The 26,087-nt window shown below is 43.8% G+C and overlaps 1 pseudogene; it reads left to right on the plus strand.

The window, feature by feature from the left end:
- Positions 1-23,184: 23,184 nt before the first annotated feature.
- On the plus strand, positions 23,185-23,302 carry LOC126475695 (5S ribosomal RNA; annotated as a pseudogene).
- The last annotated feature ends 2,785 nt before the right edge of the window (positions 23,303-26,087 follow it).

The following is a 26,087-nucleotide window of genomic DNA, read 5'->3' on the forward strand; positions in this document are numbered from 1 at the left end:
TCTCTGGGGCACTTGCGTCGTTGGACTTTAGTCAAGCTTTTGATAGGGTTGACCATTCGTTCCTTACGGCCGTTCTCCACCATATGGGTTTCCCAGTCGCCGTTATCACGGTAGTGATGCGCCTTCTGCGGGGTGCCTCATCCAGGATTATGTACAATGGCAGACTCACTCCACTGATAATAATAGGTCGATCCGTACGTCAAGGTTGCCCTCTATCAGCAATTTTGTACGCCTTTTCCTTGGAATCCTTGCTATGTGGACTAAGACAACGTTTGGTAGGGTTGTCCATAGATCGCTACCGGTTCTGTTGTACGGCCTATGCTGACGATGTAGTCATCTGTTTACGTAATGCCGACGAGGTTCGAGCTGTTTTGACGTGGGTAGCGACTTATGGTGAGGCGTCGGGAAGCTCTTTAAACGTACGTAAGTCACAAGTTATGTTCATTGGCACGGGACTTCCCGTGGAGTGCGTTACACCTCTCACCACCGTTGATACCATTCGTTGTTTGGGAATCGATTTTTCATCTGATCTCCGGCGTTCAGCCACCATCAACTGCCGACGCCTCCTTTTAATGATCAGAGCAGGTCTTATGGACCATCGCCTTCGATCCCTAGATATTCTCCAACGAGCTCGATATGTCAATACATATATCGCATCCCGCGTTCCCCATGTAGCACAAGTTCTACCTTTCCCGCTTACTGTGGCACGTCGCATGTTGGCAGCGATGGCATCTTTCGTCAGCTCTGGGCTGTTGTTCAAAGTTAACTATGCAACCCTTACACTTCCCCGTGAACGAGGAGGGATAGGTCTGTTTCACGTGCCGGATAGAGCTCGCGCCCTATTTATCAGCTTCCAGATGACGGTATGGACACGTTGCCCAACGAGCCTCACTGGTCTCCTCCTGTCGGCATACTCGCCGGTCTCACTGTCAGCCCCAGTGATGATCTCGGATGTTCCGGCCCAGTTCCATTATATACGGTACTTCTTTCTGGAACTCAGTTATCTACGTCTCACCTTATCAAGACAGCTTTTACTCAAGACAAAGGCTGTATACAATGTCCTCCAATTAGGTCGTCCACCTAACCCGATTGAACAAAAGTTCCCCCAGGTTGACTGGCGTCATGTATGGGGCGCGGTGTTCGCCTGTTACCTTGACACGAATGTTCAATCTGTCTGGTACCTAACTGTGAATGGTAAGCAAATCAACCAATTTCGCCTTCATCGTATCCACCTCGCCCAATCACCTCTATGCTCCACGTGTGGAGTGCCAGACAATGATGAACATCGGTTTGTTTGCGGACCGGCGGCGGAGGTTTGGCACTTGGTTCGACGTATTGTGGCTTTTCTAACGCGGGACATTCCGGATCGGATCACTCCCCTTTCATTATTATTTCCGGAACGTGACTATTTTCCTCGGACAAAGACCAATGCTGTGAATTGGATTCGCGGACATGCCATTCACTACTTATTTGGACAAACTGTAGACTCTGTACTCGATTTTTGGACATATCTCAATGACCGTCATTATGTCGTTGTCCGTCACCCAAAATACAGACAATTTTTCTCGAACTTCCTTGGGAGTGCTTTCCACGAGCCGCCTCGCAGCTGGAATGTGTTAAGCCAAGAGAGAAGAAGGTTTACTGTTTGAACCAATGAACATTTCTGAACACTTGCATGGAACACATCAATTTCGAGAAGACGTGACTCAACATATTACCAGCGGGGCGCAGAAGGCCTCTGATCACTTAAAAAAAAAAAGGATATTTTGTTTTGTTTGTAAGGATAGCCCTAACCTTAATTTCCCATATTTCCCCTGGTATATAGGCAGCTCTCTGGGGTAGGTTTAGTCACGAGCCAACGCCTGAAGTGGCCTAGATTTTTTTGTTATAGGATGAAAAGTGGCGGTGGCACTTGTTTTTTTTAGTTCCGTTTAAAAAAATTTTTTAAAAAACACGCAGAAGGTAAAAAACAAAAAACAGGAAAAAATGGATACAAAAAAAGTAAGTAAGAAGACCCTTGTTCGAGTCCGGGCCACAGCACAAATTTTGATTCATTTCGTCTCCTTCGATTATTAACATGAAGAATGATAAATAAAATTTTCATGTACTTTCGCTCTCTAAAGATATACCAGTAAACAGTCAAGGCAACGTCTACTCTCGGCACTCAACTTCATACGAAATACGCACAGTACAAGAACCAGTCGTAAAGACAATTTGACCTTCTTCGGACAACTGTGTAAGTGGCTACACGCACCAGATATGGCCTCACAATGCATATCAAAACCGTCATCATTTGGAAGTAGCAGCAGAAACAAACACATTGTGCACTAAGACTATTTGTGATGCAACCTTACAGCTGTACGGGAAGAAGGCAATTTAACAGCCACGACACCTCTATTTCAAGTCTTGAGTGTGTAGGCACAAGTCATTCGTGTTGTAATTCAGGACTTGAGATTCCGTTTTGTTTTCGATAAACCATTCCGAGTAGGGATTCCTTTGACGTACTCCTGTGGATTCGTCCCTAACATCTAATTTGTTCAACTTTAGTTAGTTGTGGACGTACTGTCTGTCGAAAATCGTGGCGCCTGTCACTTTATTCTGAGCACGTACAACACTGAACTGGTAATCTGATTGAAGCAGAAATATCCCAATATTTTTATATCCCCTTCCTCTACTTCTTTTATCTGCTTGTCCTAGTAATCTATTGGCAGAATACTTTTGTGCGACAGAAATTTGATAATAGCTTTTGTAGAGTTACACTAGAGGAACATGAGCTCTCAACACATGCTACAAGCAAATTTCGGAAGTGTCCTTACCTCTGCAGAGGTCACTGGATTTTTCGGAAATACACAGCAAGTGAACACCAAGTGCCGGGAATGTTTCTTAGAGAAAGTGTTTGATGAACCTGACGCGAAATTTGTTGTTGGTAATAAACAAAACCCACGCTAGTGCCGAATATAATAGTTATGACTGCTTTTGACTGAAGTTCGGCAGATGGTCTGTTGATAAGTGTTACTGGTTCACATAAATTTCCCGTAGTGTTTCACATCAATATCCCTTCGCACACACACACACACACACACACACACACACACACACACACACACACACACACACAGAGAGAGAGAGAGAGAGAGAGAGAGAGAGAGAGACGGGAGGGGGGGAGGGGGATGGGGGCAGAGCAAAACGGAGAGGTGGAGGGAGGGAATATCGGGAAAAAATGTATAGGTTGCCAGAGCAGAGTTTATAATGAATTAAATGCGAAGTACAGCTGATTTACCTTTTTCTCCCGCACAGTTATGACAAGCGCTCCACTTGAAATGAACATGAAATATAATTATTTTTAGTTTACAGAATTAACGTACACACTGATCGGTTGCTGCAGCCGGACAACGCATGTTAAACTTTGATTTATCTGCAGACCCACTCATCATGCTGGTAGATATGGTCACGCTGGCAAACATACATTTGGTGCCTCACAGAGGGCACGTATGTAAATAATTAGAGAAGAGGATTTGTTTTCTTTCTGGTCACATACGAAAATACACGCCTCCCACGGACTGGAAAAGTTGGTGACTGGCGCTCAAACAGTGAAATGTTTACCAGGCCGAAAATATATTTTTAATTTTAACTGGAGCCACATCGTGCTTTCAGCGAACCTTTTCCCTGTTTACCACATTCTCAATATTCGCTGTTACGACCTTTCGATCCTTAGCAGAAAAATAGTTAGAAAAACAAGTGACGACCTGTTCTCGGAGAAGAACCATTGAAGTCCCATGTAAATTTTTGCTGATAAGTTGGACGGATTACACCTGTAACCGATACAATCAAATCTGACGACGGTTCAGGTAAAACGAAATCGCTCATTTGAAATAAAAAATTAAAACTGTATATAAGGCCAACAAAATGTGTTTTAAATCGTTGAACGAACCCTATGCTCTGCTGTCTCTACAGCACAACTCATTGCAATTGGTGGCAGATGAATAAATTAATTTCGGTCCAAACCTCCCACAGTGCCAGATCTTCTGCTATATAACTTCATTTCTCAATAGGTAGCAATAACATGTGAGAAAAAGATTTGTCTCTATATCCAGCACTTTCCCTTTCCTGACTTACGCCTGAAACAAAATTTGAAGATGCGTGTGGACAGTCATGTATGGAGCTGCGATAACACTGAGACGTTGCCATAGAGACGTACACTGATCAGCCAGAACATTACGACCACCGACCTACCATAGATATAAACCCGTCCAGGTGATAGCAGTGTCACCTGGCGAGGAATGACAGAGAGTCAGACACACGCACGGTGCGTGTAGCGTAAGCGTGCTGAGGAAGGCGCGCAATCTATCTGACCGAGGGCAGATTGTGATAGCCCGGAGACTCGGCACGAGCATTTCGGAAACTGCACGACTTGTCGGGTGTTCGAGGAGTGCTGTGGTGAGTGACATCAAAATGTGCCGAAACCGAGGTGAAACACGTCCAGATGTCGTAGGATGAAGCGGCCGCTCGTCGTTACAGATCTCTGGCATCGTAGGCTGTGCACACTCGTCAAGCAGGACAGGCGGCAAACTGTGACGGAACAGACATCAGACATTAATGCTGGCTAGAGCACAAGTGTGTCCCAACACACAGAGGCCTCCCCAACCGACGACTCATTAATGTGCCAATGTTAACATAAGGACATAGGCAACTGCCGCTAAAATGGGCGCGTGACCATCGGCACTGAACGTTGGCACAATGGTCTGATGGACGGAGAGAAGCTGGCGGCGGCACCATTACGCTCCGAGGAACATTCACGTGGGCATCCACGGGTCCAGTGGAGCTCGTGCAAGGCTCCATGACGACCAAGAAGTACCGCACACCGGTTGCAGACCATGTACACCCCTTCATGACGATCATGTTTCCTGAAGGCAGTGGTATTTTTGAACAAGACAATGCGCCGTGTCACAAAGCTAGGAGTGTGGTGAACTGGTTCTAGGAACACAGCGGCGAGTTTTAGTTGATGTGCTGGCCCCCAACTTACCAGATAGGAAAACGATCGAACACATCTGGCATGTGAGTGAAATTGGCGTGAGAGCTCATCGTCCTCCTCCCCAGCGTTTACGGGAATTAGGTGACCTGTGTGCAGATATGGTGCCAACTCCCTCATTGCTTCCATGCCACGATGTGTCGCCGCTGTTATCCGTGCCAAAGGTGGACATAACTGCTATTAGTAAGGTGTTCGTAATGTACTGGCTGGTCAGTGTATAAATAATCGCGTTCCGTGATTGGCTGAGCTAGAGGCACGAAATAGCCGGGCCAAGCAACCTGCAACTGTCAGGAACTTTCCTTCGCAGATTCTGTTATATATATCCACAATAATACATCATCAATTACACAGCTTCCTGCAGGATGCAGTATGAAGACTTCCGTAATAGTACTGTATTTCAGTCACAACAGAACTACAGATTTTCTAAAAAATCAATAAATAATTCCACTCTTCGTTAGTGTACTCTTGACGTTGTCTGCAATAGAATAAGATCTACTTCAAAGTTTTCTCGTGTTAAGATGGCTTTCAGTGTAATGGTGTCTACTAAGGTGCCAGGATTATAAAGCCCTCAGGCGTATAATCATCTATATTGACTAAGAGTCACCTAACTGTAGCTCAAAAGTGACCACAAGGAAACAGGCTTTGTGACTACGAAGGCTTTCTCGCCGTCATAATTGATAATATTCTACTCGAGTGTGCAGCCGGATCATAACATCATCTTGACACAATATTCCAGTCATCCATCTGGCCGCCATCTTCAGGTGAGAGATACCAGCACTCTCACCTGAAGATGGCGGCCAGATGGACGGCTAAAATATTGTGTCAAGATGGCGTTATGATCCGGCAGCACACCCCAGAAGAATATTATCGAAACAGGCTTTATTTGAATATCTGAACATATATGTGCTTTTACTATCTTTATCGATACATACAGCAACCCCTCTACACTCTACAGTAGGCTCACGTATCACACTTCGCGTGTGAAGTCAAAGAATTATACTTTGAAACTGCAAGACAGACCAGTTAAGGCCTAAGCAGAGTGACAATGAGCCGTCAGGATGCCAGAACAATTGAACCAAACAAATGTGCTGTGTTCTCATAGAAAAACGTAAATGAGTAATACGTTAATGAAAGTCCAGATGCTAGTAAGACACAAAACTAATCACCTAATGTTTCTTTTATAGGTGTAATGACACGGGCCAAAGCGACTGCAACAAGAAATTGACATAGATCCAAAGAAAAAAAAAATAGGAATCTGATACCAAATGTAGAATATCGTCAGATATTATGGACTCAGCACTTTTTATTCCGATAGTCAAACATTTACAGAGAAACTGAAATGCCTTGCTACAGTCCATCTGGATCAAGGCTAAGTTATCTAAACAAGAAGCCACAAAATAATAATCCGACCTCTACGTATTTAGGAGCTGCACTGCTCTGAAAGTACATTCGCGCATATTCTCTCCCTATTACATTTCTGTCGTCACCTACTGGTATTGCAAAGCCACTTTATTCACAGAATAATCCAATTTCCAGGATTCTTAATACTTTTTCCGAATCTTAAAATGCTCGATCTTTAAAGTTATATAAGACTCCGCTGAACTTATTGCAAAATACTGCACACAGTATATCTCCTGAACGGTGAACAAAACAGTAGTAGTGTATGTCACTCCTACAAAACAAGCAGTTTATATTTCAACACCCAGCCGATAGTGAAGTAAATAGACACGGAACTCATGCGCAATTCTTACAAGCCTGGGAAATCACCGGCAGTCTTTTCGAAGTAACCGTCCCATCACTCGCTCAAGTGATTTAGAGAAATGCTGAAATATTAGGGCAGGATAACAACACAGATGTGAAGAAACGGGAATTTTCGAAGACTCGTCCGTCCAGTGCCTTAACAGACTGTTACTCCCCTCCCTCTCTTTTTCACACACACACATCCTGCTATTTCTCTTGAACCAAACGTGCAAGTCCAGATCAGTGACACTGTTCTTGTTCAACACTACAAAGAATTTGTTATTGGTTACCAGAGTAGTTATAAGGCAACAGCCTTGCCGCAGTGGATACACCAGTTCCCGTCAGATCGCTGTCGGGTGTGGCCGGCACTTGGATGGGTGACCATCCGGGCCACCATGCGCTGTTGCCATTTTTCGGGGTGCACTCAGCCTCGTGATGCCAATTGAGGAGCTACTCGACTGAATAGTAGCGACTCCGGTCAAAGAAAACCATCATAACGACTGGGAGAGCGGTGTGCTGACCACACGCCCCTCTTATCCGCATCCTCAGCTGAGAATGACACGGCGGTCGGATGGTCCCGATGGACCACTTGTAGCCTGCAGACGGAGTCTATACTACTATATACTAGAGTAGTTATCAGATTCAAGAATTGTAAGCGTCGGCTACCAGAAGATATATTTCACCGTCTGTAACAAGCTAACCATCCATATGTATACAATTACGAAACATGATAAAGTTTCACGAAGAAACAGCATGATATATATGCCATTCAGACGTTTTTGAACCATGTATTGCTTACTATTAAACAGCTCGAGATTTGAGTGATAAATATTGAGGCAGCAGTGTTACTGGGCAACCAATGCTAAGAATTAAATTACATTTTTGAAATATTTTCTGTTAACAAAACATACTCAATGAAACTTTCTTTGGCTGATATATTATGCTGATGCAGAAGTTCGTAGCGTATTTGTTTTGCATGTTCGTATTCCGTTTGCTACGGGTTTATTTATCGATTGTCAAAGGGCCGTGTATGGGAATAATCCCACTGGACAGGGCACTGCAAAAAGATGGTTTTCTAGTTTTAAGGAAGATCGTTTCGGCATTAGTGACTCTACACGTTCGATTGGGTTTGATGAAGAGCGTTTAAAAACATTAATCCACAATGATCCGCACCAGTGAGCTCGAGAACTGCCAAATGTGATCAACTGTAATCATTCCAACATCGTGCAACATTTGCAAGCAGTGGGGAAGGTTAAAAATTCGGGTGTACATGTACCACATGCTCAAAGGCAAGATTACAAAAATCAGCTAGTGTCTATATTTGCATCTGTGTATGCTCGTTATCAAATGGCTATCCTGTATCGTCACTGGTGATGAGAAATGGTGTCTTTATACTGACATAAGGGAAAGAAAGGAGTGGTTGAGCCCAAACAAAGCACCAAACTTCCCGCACAAAGACCTGGAGCATCAACATAAGACAATGTTATGCATCTACGAATCACTTCCCGAGGTGTAACCATCACCATTCACATTTTTAGTCAACAACTGAGACGTCTTGCGGACGGAATCCAAGAGAAACGACCAGGGTAACTGTGTGAAGTGATGCTATTCCATGATAACGCCCGCTCACATACTGCAAGACTGACAATACAGGAATTGGGTTGGGAAGTCATTCTGCACTCACCTTTTTCATCTGATCCTGCAGCATCAGATTTTCATCTTTTCCGCTCACTATCGAACAACCTTCAATGAACTTCCTTTCCGGACAAAGATGCGCTCCGAAGATGGCTCGACAAGATCTTCGCCACGAAACCACGAGATTTTTACAATCGTGGAATCGAAACGTTACTTCAGCGCTGACAGACTGTTGTAAATACTGAAGGAGACTGTATTATTGATGACTAAAGTCATCTGCTGTGTTTATTAAACTTACGGAAGAACGTTTCAAACTTACTCCCCAACCAAATATTTAACATGCGCGGCTAAAAAGGTCAATTAAATTTCCTCATTTTTTTTCTCCCAGTGTTCCATGTATAGTACCACAAAAGCTCCTTAATAAATTACAGACTGTCTGCCCTTGGAACAGCATGTAATCACAGTGTAAATTCTCCTCTTTAATCATCTTTTTGTGGATGCCTTGTTACGGCATACAGAGTGGAAGGGAAAGGGCCTCGGGGATTGTATTCGGATGATCGAGAAAGTTGTTGAGGCACAATTACTATAATTTTACAGAAAGGAGCCATAGAACAGCACAAGACAATTAGTGGCTCTTAGCTTCGATGGATACCCCTCGCAATGAATACGTGTTTGGAGGCAGGGCGGAAGTTTGACGATGCGAATAGGCGTCGGGAACGCAAAGGGGGATAGAGGACTTTACCACAATTTCAGTACAGGGAAGAATGGAATAAGGAAGAGTACAATGATGCCAAGACTTCATTATGTTGCAAATTCAGGCACAATATCATATAACTGCGAAGCGACGTGGCTGCTGGGGCTGGAGGTGTCAACACCTGTAGCAGCAGAGGATGTGTGTGTGTGTGTGTGTGTGTGTGTGTGTGTGTGTGTGTGTGTGTGTGTGTGTGTGTGTGTGTGTGTGCGTGCGTGCGTGCGTGCGTGTGCGTATGCGTGCGGCGTGCGTGGGTGTGCGACGTCCAGCCCATTAATTAGCTGCGAGCGCCCCTGCGTGAGCTCCTCAGGCGCCACACAATCGATTTGAGAACGCCGCAACCTCAAACACTTGGAATTAACCATCGCGTGCTGTACTCAATGCACCGGCGATCGTCGGACTTCGAGTGTGCAGCAATTGCATGTCTGCGGCCTCCAGCTGTGCGTGACAGTCTTCGTGACCCATTGTCCAACAAAGCTATTGCCAATACGAAAATCAGCTCCTTCGTAAATACCTGGGAGACAGATACATCGTCGGAGTGGAAGGATTGCAGAAAGACTAATTCACATTTAATCGACATACCTGCACTTCATTCGAACAGAAAAAACTTTCCACGTCGCTATACAGCCTAAACCAGACTTTTCAGCGACATTTCGTGAATATTCTGATATAAGGGATTGTGGTCTTCGCTGGCCCGTTACAGAGTATAAATTTAACATCGAATATGAAACAGTTTCCTGATGTTCTGCAAAATATGTTTTATTTGATGACGAACCTGCTTTCGAATTCTTTGACCATCGACAGATGACAGCTGAATGTCACAAACATGGATAAATTACCTGCACCTTACGTAAGTATCATTTATGAGGAAGATACGAAAAAGAAAACATTTAGAGTGTTTAGACTGCGCAAGGTACATGTAATATTTCTGCATAATGTAAATACACTATGTGATCAGAAGTGTACGGACACCTGGCTGAAAATGACTTAAAACTTCGTGGCGCCCTCCATCGGTAATGCTGGACTTCAATACGGTGAGGGCCCGCCCTTAGCCTTGACGACAGCTACCACTCTCCCAGGCATACGTTCAATCAGGTGCTGGAAGTTTTCTTGGGGAATGGCAACCCATTATTTACGGAGTGCTGCACTCAGGAGAGGTGTCGATGCCGATCGGTGAAGCCTGGCACGAAGTCGGCGTTCCGAAATATCCCAAAGGTTTTCTATATGATTCAGGTCAGAACTCTGTGCAGGCCAGTGCATTTAGGGATGTTACTGTCGTGTAACCACTCCGCCACAGGCCGTGCATTATGAACAGGTGATCTATTGTGTTGAAAGATTCAATCGCCATTCCCGAATCGCTCTTCAACAGTGGGAAGCAAGAAGGTACTTAAAACATCAATGTAGGCCTGTGCTGTGATAGTGTCACGCAAAACAACAAGGGGTGCAAGCCCCGTCCACGAAAAACACGACCACACCGTAACACTACCACTTCCGAATTTTACTGTGGGCACTACACACGCTGGCAGATGGCGCCATACCCACACCCTGCCATCGGATCGCCACACAGTGTACCGTGATTCGTCACTCCACACAACGTTTTCCCACTTTTCAGTCGTCCAGAGTTTACGCTCCTTACACCAAGCGAGCCGTCGTTTGGCATTTACCGGTGTGATGTGTGGATTATGAGCAGCCACTCTATCATGAAACCCAAGTTCTTCTCACCTCCCGCCTGTCATACTACTTGCAGTGGATCCGGCTGCAGTTTAGATTTCCTATGTGATGGTCTGGATAGATGTCTGCCTATTCCACGTTGCGACGCTCTTCAACTGTCGGCTGTCTGTATATGTCAACAGACGAGGTCGGCCTGTACGCTTTTGTGCAGTACCCTTCACGTTTCCACTTAATTATCACATCGGAAACAGTGGACCTAGGGTTGCATACGAATGTGGAACGCTCGCACACAGACATATGACAAGTGACCACGTTCGAAGTCTGTGAGTTCCGCTAGAGCACCATTCTACCTGTCATGATGTCTAATCACTACTGAGTTCGCTGATGTGGCGTACCTGGCGGTAGGTGGCAGCACAATGTATCTAATATGAGAAACGTATGTTTTTGGGGGTGTCCGGATACTTTTGTTCACATAGTGTATGTAACACTTCCTCTGGAAGTCTCTGTATGTCATCATTTTGTTGAATTTTTCTGTATCTTGTGCATAAGTAATATATATGTAAGTCGCACGTCATTTTATCTGCGTTTGCGACATTCAGTTGTCATCGGAGTGTGACCTAACAAGCCAAAGCCGGTTCGTGACGATATACGTAATATTTTCCAGTCTGATGCTACCGCAATTCGACATGTGGTGCATCCCTTAGTGGCTGCCTCTATGTTTTCTGTTTTAATATTTTGTGACTAAAGCGTTATCGCTTCATATTTATTTTATACGCGACATGCCAGTTTTAAGTGTTTTATTTCTAATTAAGGCACTCATAGAAGTGACCGAAACCTAGGTAAAAAGGAGTTCATTTTCTCGACGGCATACTGAAATTGTTTTAATTTTATTAGGAAAATAATTCGTGTTTAATATTGTTGTCATGTTGTGCCAAAATTACAATTCAGAAATGCAGTAAAGTAATCACTACTTATTCGGTTTGTTATAACAGTTTCTTCCAATGTGCCCCACAAAAAGCAGTCACAAGGTATCAGATCAGACGAATATGGAGGCCAGTCCATCCCTGTGCCGGTAAAAGTGCAATAAAGCAATGCAGTGACTCTGTTCTCGAAGTATTCGTGAAAAAAGGGAAATATCTGGTCGGTGCGATGTGGTCCGGCTCCTTCTTGCACGAACTACTCGGTACCTGGTCGATCCTGTAACGCTTGCTGTACGGCGACAAATTCATCCAGAATTGCAACGTAACATTCAGTAGCGATCGTTTCTCGTATGAAAAAAGGGCCAATAATGCCTCTGCTGCATACCGCAGCCCAAACTGTAATTCTGGAGAATACAGTGGTTTCACTTATTTTCGGAACCCCAAAACCGCAAGCTTGCTTATTCATGATTGCATTCCGGTGGAAGTGTGCTTCATCTGTGAACCAGATGCAGCCAACATCAAATCCGTCATTATCCATTATTGTAAGAATCTGGTTCGCAAATTCAGCCCTTGTCGCATAGCTCCTACACGTACGGCTTCGTGGCTTCGTATTTTGAATGGAAACACGAGTAGGCTCTGTCTCACTATTTTGTGCGTGCTGGAACGCTTCAAACCAGTCTTTGCTGCAATTTTTCGAACGGATTTCGTTGGAATTTGCTGAAAAATTCCAGAAACCGTGGCGACATTTTCAGGAGTAACTGCAGTTTGTCAGGAGCCAACATTCTCCGCTGGGTCATCAGCTTGTCCTTTGCAATTTGAGGAAGAGTTTGAGAACTGTTTTTGTATTGGGTCATTTTGGAACATTAAATCGTGTTCAAAAACTGCTGCTTGTTGCCGTAGGACTCTGTTCTATCCTGTGGCATTCCACCTCTTCCTTCGGTAGGTTAACTTCGTTTTACGTTTCAACCGTGGAACTTATCGCTCTGAACTATGGTGCACTGTTTGTAGCCCGTATTACGACTACAGCACCATCTCGTAGTAGCTTTTCGAATTATTTCGAAATATCTGTATAAAATTCCAACAGCTTTCATAATAAAAACAACGTTTGTTGAACTCGTGTATCGACATTAATTTTTTCAGATATTTAGTGGCCGGCCACTGTGGCCGAGCGGTTTTAGGCGCTTCAATCCGGAACCGCGCTGCTGCTACGGTCGCAGGTTCGAATCCTGCCTCGGGGATGGATGTGTGTGATGTCCTTAGGTTAGTTAGGTTTAAATAGTTCTAAGTTCTAGGGGCTGATGACGTCAGATGTTAAGTCCCATAGTGCTCAGAGCCATTTGAACAATTTGATATTTAGTGTTGACACCAGGGACTCCGCTGGACACTACATAAGGCACACACTTGTGCGTGAAAAACATGATCTTAATGACAGATAACGCTAAGTGAAACATCAAATGGACACTGAGCGAGCAGTTTCTGTGCTTGAGGCACTGCTGTATGAGCGGAAGGAACAGCTTCGCTCTCTACCTGTCCTCATACACGTTTGCCGTTGCTCCGTTGTTTACCTAAATCACTTGATGCGTGTACCAGGATGGTTGCTTATGATACGTCCTTATCTTTGTCCAGTCTGAGGTTTTATTCATTGTCCACACTGTAACCTTTCTTCCTCCAGTTGTTGTGAGAAAGAATTATGCAGCAACGAAAAGAAGTTAAAGATTAGTCCACTTTGGAAGGAGACCTTTCTAAACCTCGCCGACGACTCTGGTTAGAGGTCATCGGGTGCGTGCATGGGCGCGGTCCTGCGTCACGCATGCAGGAACCGACCGACTGTTTGGGGGAAATGCAAGGGCGGTAGCTAAAAGCCCTGTTGGCGCTCAATACAAGGTGCGCACTGCCCACCCCAGCCAGAACAGCACAGCAACAACACGCGGCCGGGAGTCTTTCCTTTGGAAGGCGCTTGTTCGTGATACCTTTTCAACTTTGGTATACGAATAAACGACATACAAACAATAATTGGTGAAGATAATTTTTTAATGCCACGTCTTTATCTGGAGTCCAGTTTACTGCACCACAAGACTGTGCACGTCACATCCGCTTGAGCAGTCTAGAAAATCGTTTTGTAAATACATGAGTGATAGCACATATCTGTGTTCTATGCCCATATTAACATCCTACCCCAAACATATGTGAAACTTGTACAGTTTTTGTTATTCTCAGAGAACCACGTCAAGAGTTTACAATTCACAGAGGGGTGATGCAGGGTAATCTCATCACTGCCTAGCTGTTCTCCGTCGTCCAGGAAACGGCAGTGTCAAAATTGAACTGGGAAGGAAAATGAGTTAGAATCAACTGAAAGAGACTTCACAATCTGGGATTTGCAGATGACTTTGAGCTATTGGAAAATGATTCTGATGAACTATTGTACGCTGTAACTCCGGTAATAGCGGGTGGCTATTAGAGCGCTGTTACCAGACTGTGAGTCACAAGCACTTCATAATAACGTGCACCTCTATTACTCGTTGTAATAGTTTTTGCATTGGTAAAATTCAATACAATTCCTTTTTTTCGGTGAAATATAGATTTAGGGTATGTCAGTCATATCGTTATGTAAGCAATGGAAATGTATACTATTTGAACTTAAAAACATTTTAAAAGCCTTGTCATTCAATTCGTTATTCGCTGTATATTATGTGTAAAATTACTATAGGAACATAGATTATTATTTGTATGAAGGTGAAATGTACGTAAATCTGTGACGAAAACACGTATCGGGATAAAAATATAACTACTGGAATACCAAGCAAATAAGCATGGTAACGAAAATGCGTAATTGATCTATATGACATATTCTAAACACATTGATGTTAGCTGTAAAATAGCTGACATCTATATCTGCAATAAAACCAGATTATTACGTCGCAGCCGGCCGGAGTGGCCGTGCGGTTCTAGGCGCTACAGTCTGGAGCCCTGCGACCGCTGCCTCGGACATGATGTCCTTAGGTTAGTTAGGTTTAATTAGTTCTAAGTTCTAGGTGACTGGTAACCTCAGAAGTTAAGTCGCATAGTGCTCAGAGCCATTTGAACCATTTTATTACGTCGCTAACTGCTGCAAAGTACTACCTTGTTTCCCAAATCCAAGTACAGTAGCTGAGAGCGCACCATTTGTCTATGGAATACAGTCTGATATACGTTGGTTCTGGACATGAATTAATCCGAAACACTGACAATGTAACTCGTTTACAATACGCTGTTTTATTACATTGCTACTTAGGAAATGTTTATGTTACAACAGCACAGTAAATTGAGATAAATGTGGAAAACATCTCAGATGCCCCATCTCAATTGTCGTCACTTGGTTCATCTTCGTCATCCAATTTTTCTTATTCGTCTTCTTCTTCCCTGCTCTCATCATCTGTGGTTGTTGATTTCTATTGGAGTTGACGACTTTAGGCTCTCTTACGGTGTCTCAAAAGCCTTTTTTCTCTCAAAATCTTCTTTCTGTAAATTTTCCACGCGCTGAACACATTTCTACCACTGTACGATGTGCCGTTTTTAAAGGCCTCGTGAAATAAGCTTTCAACACATGTGCGCTCAGTCGGGTTAAATGATAGGGCGGTGAGCGTACTACATGGCGCCCCCTTTCATTTTCTAGTACATCTAGCCCATAAATAAGTTCTTCTTTGTTTAAGCGAACCTTATCCAACATCAAAACTCTTATGTCTGTAGGTAAGACGGCAATATTTTTCGCTGTCAACTTACCTGCTATGTCAGCGTTCTGTATTTTCGTTGTAGGAGCTCGGTTCATGACTATCGAATGATACTTGGCATTGTCCTTGACGATAACGCAACCTTCCTCCAATAAATTCAAAAAACTATTCTCAAATCAGTTTTTTAACTTAGTTCTGTTCATTTCAGAATGATAATCTGCTGATTTGTCTGCTTTGCTACGTCTTTTTTTAAACTAATTTACTTTCTATAAGAAATTCAGTGCACGCTGACATCCCGAGCACGACGATCAGTCTGGCCCCTTTGCCAACAGGTACCTTAAGGACCCCATTTTGACTCCAGTTCTGCCAGATGTACTTTAGTGAACGGTTTTGAGTAACCCAAGTTTCATCCAAATTTAATACAGGTGGTATGTCACTCGAAGTACACAGCGAAATCATTGTCCGCAAAAATTTAATTATGCAGGCCACTATATCGTTGCGTTCAGATAAAAATAGTCCTCCAACATTCTAACACTTGTATTTAAATGCTGTACTGGTTAATTTGCGTCTCATTGATCTAGCAGATCCCGTAAAATTTATTTTTTGAATTAACTTTTTTCTCAATTTTTCTGATGTTGGATAGTCACCATCGACGTGAAATTCGTAGACTCTCTGCCTGACAACGTCTTTATCAAAATCGTTTAGTTTCATTAAAGAACTGTGTTGCTTAGTAATTTTTTTTTTTTTGGGAGAAGCTAACGTTGTGGACTTTCCCTCACGACACAAGCGCTGTATAGTCTCTAAACAAACGCCGCACGCCGCAAGCTGCAGCACAAATAGCCTGTACGTTAGCAAAGGCTTTTCTTTACAATGGTCGTTTATTTTTTTCGGTAACATATCATTTCATTTCTTGATTCATCGCCGTGGATTACGTCTACTTTCTACAAATCTTTGCTAACGAGCGTGTATGTAGGTGCTAACACTTCACCATCATTGTCTACAAGATGTTTTAAATATTACAGATGTTATGGATTATGGGTTTGCTTTGCCGCCGGAACCCAGTTGCCTTTTTCAGTAGCATTCTTTCTGCTGAGAAAGTGCGTCTTGTTAAAGTTGTTTGTAAGTCCGTCAAACATATCACAGGGGTCATCTCTCTTTCTTCCTATTCTTCCATTTTCCAACTCACACAGACCCTTCCACTCAGTAAATAAATTGCACAAATAATACCATCAAATACACTTTTTTACTTACTCAAATTGCCGACACCAGTAACTCATTAAGCAGTGGGAAACGAGAACTGCTATTGATGCTGTACTTGCGCTCGAACTAGGCAACTACGTACGCTCAGCGTTGCCATTTTGTAATGTTAAGAGAGAGCGCGCTACACGAGACTAGCCACATGTCCGGCATCAGCCAGTACTCCTGACCAGAGATGTAGTAGCGTATCTCGCCTCGGAATGTCAGGCACTGGGAATGATCATAAAACTTTCCAAGACAAAAATTGTGCCTAATAAATGGAACCCGGTAGGAAACGTACAGCTCGAAAGTACATTACTGAGCACTCTCACAGGATACACCTATCTCGACCAGCTTGTAAATATGATTATGGATGTAAGATCGGAAATCTTTTCGACCCTAGGCTTGCAGCCATTTGGAAGACACCGAACTATCTTCATGTCAAACACGGCAACAAAACGGAAAAAAGAAATTATTTATCATTAATGTGTCCTCCCCATGTTGACTTACGGATGAGAGATCTGGACACTTCCTGTATATACAAGAAGGGAACAAGACGGGAAGTTAGGGTCTCACAGCGAGGCATGCGAAAGTCTACCTTCCGGATTCCAAGGAAAGATGAAGAAAGGACAGAAAACTTCAGATCAGATTGCCTGGCAGATTAAAACTGTGTGCCGGATCGATACTCAAATTCGCGACCTTTGCTTTTCGCGGGCAAGTGTTCTACCGCCTCCGCTAGCCCAGCACGACTCATGAACCGCCCTCATAGCTCAGTAACTCGTAAAGCTGTGAGTTTTACTTGGGTACTTCAGTCAGCAGAGCACTTGCTCGGGAATGGCAAAGGTCCCGAGCTCTAGTCTCGGTCCGGCATACAGTTTTAATCTGCCAGGAAGTTTCACAACAGCACACAGTTCGCTGCAGAGTGAAAATTTCATTCTAGACACTTCAAGTCAGTTACCGACGTTATAGACATCCTGAAAAGAACAGCTAATATGAAATGCCAATGGGCGAGCCTCGCCTCCAGAAGATGGACAGAATGGGCTCCAGGAGACAGAGGCAGACAAATCAAGAGGCAGACCGCCAGACCGATGAGACGAAGACCCGCAGAAGATGAATATTGTCCACGACCATTTCTTATGGAAGAAGAAGTTGCAGACGTGTTTGAATCCAGTACTTGGAGAGGCAACATCATGTAATGTCAGACATAGCGGATGATGGTAATGGTGATGATGATGATGGCTGAACTATACGCGAAACATGAAGCTGAGTGTAATGATCATTCTTTAATCGTGAGCTTACATCACTGGCCCTAACGAACGAACGGATGAAAGAATATTAAGATTCTGCGACTGCCTACTAATACATAAATTTCACCAGCAGGTCCCTAATCTGTACGTCCAGGTTGTATAGGTACAATGTCGGCTACTTTACACTGAATGCATTTCTACCAATTGTGCCTCCATGTGTGCGAATCCAGTGACCATGGGACAACGCCAGGGGACGAAGAAGAAGAAGAAGAAGAAGAAGAAGAAGAAAATGGTGAAAAATAATTTCTGAACCTGCAATATTGTATTTAATGAAACGCAAGACCCCCTATAGAAAAAAAGTCGCCAAGTGCGAGTACGATCTGCGCTGAGAGTTTCGAACACACTTAATTATGTAAATAAATGTCGAGAACCTCGACAAGTTTTACCTCTCATCGATATCGATTCTTGCACGATAGCAGTGCAGGGAATACCAATAATTTTTCTAGATTATTTTAATTTTAAGTTTTGCGTTTGAATTTTTTGTGTATTTTCTCAGAAATAAAATTATTTATTTATTTATTTATTTATTTATTAGTACCACGTCAACTAAGATGAATGTAAAGTTTTTACTTAACACCCGCAAGCAACCAAAATTTGGTAATAGAAACTACCTGCAGAGCCAAGCTGGAAAATTGAAATCAAAAAGACAGAAACGAAGCGAATATGTGACAAGAAAAAATTGTCTGTAATCATTGACCACATGTATATATGAACTTCTTTGCTCCTTTCTAAGTCCTATAGCCATTCCCCAGAGGTTTCCACATATTAGTTAACACCGTGCATAGTTTCTTCTGTGTCTTGGAAACAGCCTTCGAAGAGGACTTCAACGACGTAACATGTGGAGATTGATAAAATAGTAATAAGATAACAATATCGCATACCATTATCCCGTGGTGTGAAGCGGAAGTCGCAAAAACGTCTACCCAAGTGTACCAAACACGTAACTCAGGTATGGTTCGTCTGTCTGTTATTACGGCAGTTCAAACTCTCAAAATGCTTACCTTGAGCGTTGATAAATGATACAGCGCGATTCAGAGTAGAGAATACTGAATGTTGAATTTCGAATGGACTCATCGTAGCACAGGTTATACATTTTAAATGAGTGTTTTAAGACATCTAATTACTACAATTTACAAACTTCATACTCTTTCACCAACATACAAATTTCATATTGCAGACTGCTGTGTGGACAAGTTTGCGCTTTCCGTTAGTAAGCTGTTGTAACATCATTGTAAAAGGGTTGCTATGTCTGACAATTCAAGTATGCAGTGAGGTGTTATTGTGAGCCACCTTAACCCAAGAGAAGCTGTTTTAACTTCATATGCTTAGGTTTAGTTCATTATCCAAGTAATTTGACAGTAAGACAGGAATTGATGCAGAAGTCTCAGTTTTAAAGCGTAGTACTGTAATGACTAACAGGAAACTTCCTAAGGGCTGTGTCGATAGTTTATCGTGTTTCAAGCCACTATGCTGTCTTCGTAATGGAACAAAATTTACACTATTAACGCATCGCTTGAAAACATCGAATTCTTGCGGATAATAGCCATACAGAGTGGTCGTTTTTCAAATTTCTCCATCCATCTGCTTATAATGGCACCAACAGAGCCTCATCAAGTCCCTTAATCCAAAGGGAACACGCTCTTTTACGAAAATAAATACCAAAATTATTGAAACCTCCGAACAGACTAAAACTCTATACCGGATTGGGACTCGAACATGGGATCTCTGCCTTTCGCGGACAAGGGTTCTACCGACTGAACTATCCAAGGACGACACACGATCCGCCCTCATAGCTCTGCTTCCACCAGTAACTCTTCTCCTGCCTTCCACACTTCACAAAAGTTCTCCTGGGAGAAAGGATATTTCGGAGAAACGGCTTAGAAACAGCAACGAAAGTCAGGTTGTAGCGACAGGGTCGTCAGCCATGCTTGAACAGTTCAGTCGGTAGAGCACTTTCCTGCGAAATTCCCAGTTTCGAATCCTGGCTGGTTAGCTCCTAGCGAAAGGCAAAGGTTCCAGGTTCGAGTCTCGATCAGGCACACAGTTTTCATCTGCCAGTAAGTTTAAAAGCAGTGCACACCCCATTCCAAAGTGAAAATTCATTTTGGGCTTTAAATCACGTGTAAAAAGCAGTTAGGGGCGTTGGAAGTTCATTCGTCCGCTGTAGTTCTTTCGTCACCGTGGGCGTTTCACATCATAAGATGCCAGGCCAGGAAGCGGTAGGGGTTTCACACGAGTGGCGGGCAACTGCCAGTCGTGAAGCGCTACTTGTAGCGCGCCTTGGAGGCGGCTGGAGGTGCGAGTTGCGTCAGCCCGGCGCCTAACGGTGCCAGACCAGCACAGCCCAGCCCGGCCCACGCCACGCGCGCGGTTGCTGGCGGCGTGCCCGTCGCCACGCTAGGTCAGTAACGACAGCCAGAGAACCAGTCTGCAAGCATTCGCTCCTAGCGTCAGCGCTGCTACCTGTTTACCACCGTGGGCATGCTACAAAAAGCCTTCATAGTCGCCCAGGGTGTCTCACGGCTTCAACATGATTTAGTTTCTTAAGAAAAGGGTTTTTTATTTTATTTTTATGATAATCATGGTTTGATGCGGCCCGCCACGAATTCCAAGCACTTCACTTGCTCCCTACGTCCTCAATTACACTGACGGAAAAAAATCGCCACACCAAAAATAATTAACGTAGAGTAATGATTTTTCGGGAATATGTTTGTCTAGGTAACATATTTAAGCGATTAACCTTGCAAGATCAAAGGCTAACGCAATCGCGAAGTAAGTCATTGCAAATGTAAATGCTCGTACATTAGTAACAGATGTAACCGCCAGAATGTTGAATACAAGCATGCAGACGTGCATGCTTTGTGTTGTACAAGCGCCGGATGTCACTTTGTGGGATGGAGTTACATGCCCAGTGCACTTTGTCCACAGCTCGTGGTCGTGCGGTAGCGTTCTCGCTTCCCGCGCCCGGGCTCCCGGGTTCGGTTCCCGGCGGGGTCAGGGATTTTCTCTGCCTCGTGATGACTGGGTGTTGTGTGATGTCCTTAGGTTAGTTAGGTTTAAGTAGTTCTAAGTTCTAGGGGACTGATGACCTCAGATGTTAAGTCCCATAGTGCTCAGAGCCATTTGAACCATTTGAACCTTGAACGATACCTGTCGTAGAAACATTCTAAAAGTAGAAATTCCGAACAGCATGAGCATCGCGCGAAGGCAGCTTTGCCACAGCGACATTTCTTCATATGAATCTCACTCGGGAAAAAACGTGGTTCACGTTACTGAAGATTTCAAGCATTGACAATACTTTCACGGGACTTGCTGTGTTATGAGAACGAGAAAATGACAAAACATTCACAAGAGATAGAAGGAGATGTATTGGACACGAAGCTGTTAATCGCAGTTTCGGATAGTCGGGTAAACTGAAATTGCTCGTAGCAATACTGGGAACCAGTCGCACAGCGGCAGACCAAGCATTGCACAGACTCCCGGCAATTTGCAGCATACTCACAATCTGATTTTGGCTTACACACACGTAACAGTACACCCACCCTACATTCCTAGTCTGACACCCTGTGACTACAAGCTCCTCGGTATTCTGAAGGAATCCGTTTGCGGAAAGAGATTTGAAGTTGACTCAGTCGTGAAGGTTGCTAAACAGTGGCTCAAACGTGCTGGTGCTGATTCTGCCGTGCAGGTACACAGGCCTCGGTTCCACGATGACGAAAGGCGGTTGAAAGGGCCACAGACGATGTGGAAAAATGACATTTTGCCTCTGAGGAAGGTATCAACATATTGTAAAAATAACAGAGCTATGGAAAACAAACTAGACTTTAAAAAAAAAAAAAAAACATGGTGCATTTCTTTTAGAGAGACCCTCTCAGTACAGCTGTGAGACATATTTTGCGGCTGGTAAAATTTTTTTGCTGTCGTTTTCTTTCGTATACAACTTTTATGATCGTTTCTTTCGTTGCTTTACATCTTTGGCCTGAATATTACTTTATAAGCAATACACTTATACTGGTCTGCGAATATTCTTCCAAGCTGCCTACTGCTTTTGTCGTTTGCAGTTTTTGTTGGATTTCTCGGTTCCTTAGAGAAGTGCAAGCACACTTATTGCTCTGAATGCACACTTTTCTGTTCCCTTTCGCCTCCTGCGCAGTTATCGTAGAATACGCTTAGCCTGCTTGTTCGCAGTGGCGTCTTACTACGAAATGTTTGATCCTGGAATATATTTATTCACATAACTTTAATTGCCAATATAGATGACATGTTTCAAACCAACGGCAATAATTTTTGATTGGATCACTATCAAACATTGTTTTTAATCTGTGTAGATATATTCCTTGGAAAGTATTTATGTCACCTGTAGTTCTTTGCAATTTATCTAGTAGATAAAGTTTACTGGCACAAATCCCTTTCTTACTATTTAATTTCGCTTACATAATTCCTTAATGGTAACCATAAAAAACGTGTACAATAACTTCTTCTTCTTACGACAAAGAGAAAGAACATAAGATGAAAATTGTGTTTTCTACAGCTGACAGAGTGATGTCAGTGGCATGCCATTTTCAAGCACTTATTTCTTGAAATATTCGTTTCCACGATAACGGGCTACGGCAGGTGAAAGTATACAGTGCAGTGGAGATTCAGGTTCAAAAGCTACAGAGACCGCATTACATGTATGTCGCAAAGTTATTCTCGTCGAAAGCTGCTCAAGGCGGTTCCTTCATAGTTTTCATGCAAGGGCGCTTATGTAAAGTCGCACCAAAGGTCCAAGGCGACAGGAAGTCAGCTTACGTAGTGTAACAAAGAAATACAAGTAGTAGACCATAGTTTTAGTACTGTAGTGCATAGGTAGAATACCATTTAACTACATCCATACGAAATATACCACCTACATGAAACAAGGCGTATAGAGTGGAGCATCATCCAATCTGAAATGTACACACACAACTAAAGGGATGTTACTATATACGAAACCATTTGAAAATACGTGAATTAGTGCAAGTAGCAACAACAATCACGTTTGGCATGTGCTATTATCGTATTAAGATTTTCCAGCACAATCAGCGATATATGGAGTCAAAGACATTACAGATGATGACAACGTGCTGTCGTAGAGGGAGTTGATTGGATATGAGTTCTGTTCAATGTAAATCCAGGGTGGTTATTTCCTAGAGGTATAATTTAAGATGGCAACGGCCTTGCCCCAGTCGATACACCGGTTCCCGTGAGATCACCGAAGTTATGGGCTGTCGGGCGTGGTCAGCACTTGGATGGGTGACCATCCAGGCCGCCACGCACTGTTGCCATTTTTTGGGGTGCTCTCAGCCTCATGATGCCAATTGAGGAGCTACTCGACCGAATAGTAGCGGCTTCGGTCAAGAATACCATCATAACGACCGGGAGAGCGGTGTGCTGACCCCATGCCCCTCCTATCCGCATCCTCCACTGAGGATGACACGGCGGTCTGATGGTCCCGGTAGGCCACTCATGGCCAGATGGAGTGATAATTTAAGATATCCAGTGGTTTCAACTGTATGTTACAAGTGAAAACTGTGTGCTAGACTAGGATTCCAGGGGACTGATGACCATAGAGGTTAAGTCCCGTAGTGCTCAGAGCCATTTGAACCATTTTAACCCAGTGCACTTGATCGGTCGTCTGATGATGCCCCCACATGTTCTCTATGAGAGACAGATCTGATGATGGTGGAGCAGGCCAAGACAACATATCGACACTCTGTAGAGCATGTTGGGTTACAATAGCGGTATTTAGGCGAGCGTTATCCTGTTGGAAAACGCCCCCTGGACCTTCGTTCATGATGGGCAGCACGGCCGGTTGAATCACCAGACTGACGTACAAATTTGCAGCGAGGGTGCGTGGGACAACCATGAGAATGCTTCTGCTGTGATACGAAATCGCACCCCCAGACCATAACTCCAGGTATAGGTCCAGCGTGTCTAGCACGTCGACAGGTTGGTTGCAGGCCCTCAACTGGCATCTTTCTAACCAACACACGGCCGTCACTGGCACCGAGGCAAAACCAATGACCTCTCGCTTGACACCACTGAAATCGCAAATGGCGGTGGTTGAGGTCAGTGGAATGCACGATAATGGGCGTCTGGCACTGAGCTGTCCTTGACGTTACCAATTTGTAACAGTTCATTGTCTCACTGTGGTTCCAAATGCTGCTCAGATCACTGCTGCAGATGCAGTACGATGCACCAGAGCCATTCGCCGAACACTATGGTCTTCGCTCTCGGTAGTGTCACGTGACCGCCCCGAGTCTGGTCATCTTGCGACTGCAACCGCTGCCAGCAGTCACGTACAGTGGTTACATTCCTGCCATGTCTTCCTTCAATACCGCAGAAGAAACAGCCAGTTTCTCGTAGCTCTGTAACACGACCGCGTTCAAACTCAGTAAGGTGTTGATAACGGCGTTTGTGTCATCCTAAAAGCATTCTTGATTAACATCAACTAACCGCTCCCAATCTCAAGGATAACTAACGCTCACGGCCGTTACCTCGTGTATTTAAAGCATACCTGATTTTTATCCTCATTGTGGCGCTAAAATAGCATCACTCTTATGTGACTGGTCCAAAATCTGTCAGATGTCAAAACACTTCTACTAACTTTGCTTTACGTCTCAAAACTCCTTCTTCGTGCTGCTTTTTTCCGTCGACGTATTTGCTGGATATATTCCAATCCCTGTCTTCCCCTATAATTTTGGCCCTCTGTTGCTCAATCTAGTACCATGGAAGCTGTTCCTTTATACCTTAACAAAAATCTTATCATCGTGTCCCTTATTCTCGTCAGTGTTTACCTTACGTTCCATTCTTCGTCGATTTTGTGGAGAACCTCCAAATTCTTTATCTTATCCGTCCAACCAGTTTTATCATTCTACTGTCGCACCACGTCTCAAATGCTTCGATTCTCTTCCAATTTTCTCACTGTTCATGATGCACTGCCATACACTGCTGTGCTCCAAAATTGCATCTTGAACAGTTTTAAATAAAACTGTCTCAACTAAACTGTTGTACATTTAAACTTTGTGTTCGTATTTACGTACTCCTCAATCTACCGTATGTTGCTTGGCGGAGGGTGCCACGTAGCATACTAATCATTTCCTTTCCTGTTCCACTCGCAAACAGAGCAAGCGAAAAACGACTGTCTGAAAGCATCCATACGTGCCGCAATTTCTCGCATCTTTTCTTCGTGGTCCTTACACGAAATGCACGTTGGCAACAATAGAATCGTTCTGCAGTCAGTTGCAAATGTCGGTTCTCTAATTTTTCTTAGTAGTGTTCCTCGAAAAGACCGTTGTCTTCCCTCCGGGAATTCCCATTTAAGTTCCCGAGGCATGCCCCTAATACTTGCGTGCCGATCGAATCTACCGGTAGGAGATCTACCAGCACGCCTATAAATTGCTTGGATGTGTTTCTTTAACCCAACACCTTGGGGATCCCAAACATTCGAACAGCACTCAAGAACAGGTGGCACTAGTGTTCTACTCGCCGTGTCCATGGATGAGCCACAATTCCTTAAAATTCTCCCAAAAAAACGAAGTCGAATTGATGTGACTGTGTCAAAGAAGCTCACTTTTTATCAGGTTTCTGACTAGTTTGAAGCGGCTCGCCACGAATTCCTCTCCTGTGCCAACCTCTTCATCTCAGAGTAGCATTTGCCCAACTTAAGCCCTATGTTTGAGCCGTTTTTGCTAGTATTAGTGCGTTTTTTTCTGTCCTCCGTGCTCCACCCGCCATGCGTTATTTTGCTGCCTATGTAGGAGAAATCCTTAACTTCATCTAATTCGTGATCACCGAGCATGATGATCAGTTTCTCACTGTTCTCATTTCCGATACTTATCGTCCCTTTAGTCTTTCTTCGATTTACTATCAATGCCTATTTTGCTCTCATTAGACTGTTAATTGTAATGGTTCAAATGGCTCTGAGCACTATAGGACTTAACATCTGTGGTCATCAGTCCTCTAGAACTTAGAACTACTTAAAGCTAACTAACCTAAGGACATCACACACATCCATGCCCGAGGCAGGATTCGAACCCGCGACCGTAGCGGTCACGCGGTTCCAGACTG

The sequence above is a fragment of the Schistocerca serialis genome, chromosome 4 (assembly GCF_023864345.2).
Source record: "Schistocerca serialis cubense isolate TAMUIC-IGC-003099 chromosome 4, iqSchSeri2.2, whole genome shotgun sequence".
Classification (NCBI taxonomy): domain Eukaryota; kingdom Metazoa; phylum Arthropoda; class Insecta; order Orthoptera; family Acrididae; genus Schistocerca; species Schistocerca serialis.